Raw genomic sequence first — 5,000 nt, 5'->3', positions numbered from 1 at the left:
CACACCCCAAACAAAACACAACACAACAAGACAAAGCAAAACATCCTCATTGCCATCTCCCTCTCACCTCCACGTACCAGGGGCACGAGAGGGAGAGCAAGAGAGAGAGGGGGAGGCAGGGAGGGAGGGACTCGCTCCGGACACAGGTCCCCCCGTACGACCCCCTGCGCACACACCCCAAACAAAACAAAACACAACAAGACAGAGCGAAACATCCTCATTGCCATCTCCCTCTCACCTCCACGTACCAGGGGCACGAGAGGGAGAGCAGGAGAGAGAGGGGGAGGCAGGGGGGGAGGGAGGGAGGGACTCGCTCCGGACACAGGTCCCCCCCGTACGACCCCCTGCGCGCACACACCCCAAACAAAACACAACACAACAAGACAAAGCAAAACATCCTCATTGCCATCTCCCTCTCACTTCCACGTACCAGGGGCACGAGAGGGAGAGCAGGAGAGAGAGGGGGAGGCAGGGAGGGAGGGACTCGCTCCGGACACAGGTCCCCCCGTACGACCCCCTGCGCGCACACACCCCAAACAAAACACAACACAACAAGACAAAGCAAAACATCCTCATTGCCATCTCCCTCTCACCTCCACGTACCAGGGGCACGAGAGGGAGAGCAAGAGAGAGAGGGGGAGGCAGGGAGGGAGGGACTCGCTCCGGACACAGGTCCCCCCGTACGACCCCCTGCGCACACACCCCAAACAAAACAAAACACAACAAGACAGAGCGAAACATCCTCATTGCCATCTCCCTCTCACCTCCACGTACCAGGGGCACGAGAGGGAGAGCAAGAGAGAGAGGGGGAGGGAGGGAGGGACTCGCTCCGGACACAGGTCCCCCCGTACGACCCCCTGCGCACACACCCCAAACAAAACAAAACAAAACAAGACAAGACAAAGCAAAACATCCTCATTGCCATCTCCCTCTCACATTGCATGACAATGTGAGGGCCCTAGCTGTGAGCTGGGCCTCGTGCCCCTGGTAGGTAGAAAATACTTGACTGTGACCGGCAGGGGCACGGGAGCCGAGATCCGGTGTAAGTAGGGGGGAACCCTGCCTCGGGGATGCCACTGCTGGTGCTGGCACCAGTAGTGGCTGTACACATGTCCCGATGGGACACACGTATGGCTAGATGTGAGCTGGGCCTCGTGCCCCTGGTAGGCGGAATATACTATACCCTCACCAACGGGGGCACGGGACCGTGATCGGGTGAGAGAAGGGCGAAACACTGCCTCGGGGCTGCCACTGCGGGTGCAGGCACCCGTAGTGGCCGTACTCACGTCCTGACGGGAAGCACGCATGGCTAATTGTGAGCTGGGCCTCGTGCCCCTGGTAGTCGGAATATACTTCACTGTGACCCACAGGGGCAAGGAAGCCGAGATCCGTTGTTAGAAGGGGGGAACCCTGCCTCGGGGCTGCCACTGCGGGTGCAGGCGCCCGAAGTGGCCGTACTCACGTCCTGACGGGGCACACGCATGGCTAGACGTGAGCTGGGCCTCGTGCCCCTGGTAGGTAGATAATACTTCACTGTGACCGGCAGGGGCACGGGAGCCGAGATCCGGTGTAAGTAGGGGGAAACACTGCCACGGGGATGCCACTGCTGGTGCAGGCACCAGTAGTGGCTGTACACATGTCCTGATGGGACACAAGCATGGCCAGTTGTGAGCTGGGTCTCGTGCCCCTGGTAGGTGGAATGTACTTTATGGTCACCGACAGGGGCTAGAGAGCCGAGAGTCGGTGTAAGCAGGGGGAAACACTGCCTCGGGGCCCCCCCACTACAGGCATAGGCACCCGCAGTGGCCGTACCCATGTCCTGTGGGGGCCATTACATAGCTAGTTGCGAGCTGGGCCTCGTGCCCCTGGTAGTTGGAATATACTTCACTGTGACCCACAGGGGCACGGAAGCCGAGATCCGTTGTAAGTAGGGGGGAACCCTGCCTCGAGGCTGCCTCAACAGGCACAGGCACCCGCAGTGGCCGTACTCATGTCCTGAAGGGGCACACGCATGGCTAGATGTGAGCTGGGCCTCGTGCCCCTGGTAGGTAGAAAATACTTCACTGTGACCGGCAGGGGCACGGGAGCCGAGATCCGGTGTAAGTAGGGGGAAACACTGCCACGGGGATGCCACTGCTGGTGCAGGCACTAGTAGTGGCTGTACACATGTCCTGATGGGACACAAGCATGGCCAGTTGTGAGCTGGGTCTCGTGCCCCTGGTAGGTGGAATGTACTTTATGGTCACCGACAGGGGCAAGAGAGCCGAGAGTCGGTGTAAGCAGGGGGAAACACTGCCTCGGGGCCTCTCACTACAGGCATAGGCGCCCGTAGTGGCCGTACCCATGTCCTGTGGGGGCCATTACATAGCTAGTTGCGAGCTGGGCCTCGTGCCCCTGGTAGTTGGAATATACTTCACTGTGACCCACAGGGGCACGGAAGCCGAGATCCGTTGTAAGTAGGGGGGAACCCTGCCTCGAGGCTGCCTCAACAGGCACAGGCACCCGCAGTGGCCGTACTCATGTCCTGAAGGGGCACACGCATGGCTAGATGTGAGCTGGGCCTCGTGCCCCTGGTAGGCGGAATATACTACACCCTCACCAAGGGGGGCACGGGAGCCGTGATCGGGTGAGAGAAGGGCGAGACACTGCCTCGGGGGTTGCCACTGCGGGGGCCGTACTCACGTCCTGACGGGAAGCACGCATGGCTAGTTGTGAGCTGGGCCTCGTGCCCCTGGTAGTCGGAATATACTTGATGGTCACCTACAGGCCCACGAGAGCCGATCTCCAGAGTGAGTAGGTGGAAACACTGCCTCGGGGCTGCCACTGCTGGTGCAGGCACCAGTGGTGGCTGTACACATGTCCTGATGGGACACAAGCATGGCCAGTTGTGAGCTGGGTCTCGTGCCCCTGGTAGGTGGAACGTACTTTATGGTCACCCACAGGGGCAAGAGAGCCGAGAGTCGGTGTAAGCAGGGGGAAACACTGCCTCGGGGCCCCCACTACAGGCATAGGCACCCGTAGTGGCCGTACCCATGTCCTGTGGGGGCCATTACATAGCTAGTTGCGAGCTGGGCCTCGTGCCCCTGGTAGTTGGAATATACTTCACCGTGACCCACAGGGGCACGGAAGCCGAGATCCGTTGTAAGTAGGGGGGAACCCTGCCTCGAGGCTGCCTCAACAGGCACAGGCACCCGCAGTGGCCGTACTCATGTCCTGACGGGGCACACGCATGGCTAGATGTGAGCTGGGCCTCGTGCCCCTGGTAGGCGGAATATACTACACCCTCACCAAGGGGGGCACGGGAGCCGTGATCGGGTGAGAGAAGGGCGAGACACTGCCACGGGGCTGCCACTGCGGGTGCAGGCACCCGCAGTGGCCGTACTCACGTCCTGACGGGAAGCACGCATGGCTAGTTTTGAGCTGGGCCTCGTGCCCCTGGTAGGCGGAATATACTTGATGGTCACCTACAGGCCCACGAGAGCCGATCTCCGGAGTGAGTAGGTGGAAACACTGCCACTACGGGGCTGCCACTACAGGCACAGGCACCCGTAGCGGCAGTACGCGTGTCCTGGCGGGGCACACGCATGGCTAGATGTGAGCTGGGCCTCGGGCCCCTGGTAGGCGGAATGAACTTTGCTGTCACCAACAGGGGCACGGGGGCCGAGAGCCAGTGTAAGCAGGGGGAAACGTTGCCTCGGGACTGCCACTACGAGCGCAGGCACCCGCAGTGGCCGTACGCATGTCCTGACCGGGCACACACATGGCTAGATGTGAGCTGGGCCTCGAGCCCCTGGTAGGCGGAATGAACTTTGCTTTCATCAACAGGGGAAAAGGAGCCGAGATTCAGTGTATGAAAGGGGGGAAACACTGCCTGGGGACTGCCAGTCCGGAGGCAGGCACCCGTAGTGGCTGCACACATGTGCCGACGGGTCAGACACACGGCCAGCTGTGAGCTGGGCCTCGGGCCCCTGGTAGGCGGAATGAACTTTGCTGTCACCAACAGGGGCACGGGGGCCGAGAGCCAGTGTGAGCAGGGGGAAACGTTGCCTCGGGACTGCCACTACGAGCGCAGGCACCCGCAGTGGCCGTACGCATGTCCTGACCGGGCACACACATGGCTAGATGTGAGCTGGGCCTTTGGGCCCCTGGTAGGCGGAATGAACTTTGCTCTCATCAACAGGGGGAAAAGGAGCCGAGATTCAGTGTATGAAAGGGGGGAAACACTGCCTGGGGACTGCCAGTCCGGAGGCAGGCACCCGTAGTGGCTGCACACATGTGCCGACGGGTCACACACACACACAGCCAGACGTGAGCTGGGCCTCGTGCCCCTGGTAGGCGGAATATACTTGATGGTCACCTACAGGCCCACGAGAGCCAATCTCCAGAGTGAGTAGGTGGAAACACTGCCTCAGGGCTGCCACTACAGGCACAGGCACCCGCAGTGGCCGTACGCATGTCCTGACGGGGCACAAACATGGCTAGAAGTGAGCTGGGCCTTTGGGCCCCTGGTAGGCGGAATGAACTTTGCTCTCATCAACAGGGGGAAAAGGAGCCGAGATTCAGTGTATGAAAGGGGGGAAACACTGCCTGGGGACTGCCAGTCCGGAGGCAGGCACCCGTAGTGGCTGCACACATGTGCCGACGGGTCACACACACGGCCAGCTGTGAGCTGGGCCTCGTGCCCCTGGTAAGCGGAATACACTTTACCGTCACCAACAGGGGCACGGGGGCCGAGAGCCAGTGTAAGCAGGGGGAAACACTGCCTCGGGACTGCCATGGCAGGCTAGGGCCCATGTAGTGGCTGTACACATGTCCTGACGGGAGCCTCCGTCGCCAGCAGGCCAGCCAGCCGGCCGGCCAGCCAGCCAGCCAGCCAGCCAGCCAGCCAGCCAGCCAGCCAGCCAGCCAGCCAGCCAGCCAGCCAGCCAGCCAGCCCTGCGCACCTCTCACACCAGGGCACCCACGCAAAGATGGACCCCCAGAGGACCACCCTGGCATTG

This window comes from Halichoeres trimaculatus, unplaced genomic scaffold (assembly GCF_033239565.1).
Source record: "Halichoeres trimaculatus isolate MK-OKI-2021-1 unplaced genomic scaffold, fHalTri1.1 fHalTri1_scaffold_54, whole genome shotgun sequence".
In the NCBI taxonomy this organism is placed as follows: Eukaryota; Metazoa; Chordata; class Actinopteri; order Labriformes; family Labridae; genus Halichoeres; species Halichoeres trimaculatus.
Note: the sequence above shows the minus strand (reverse complement) of the source record.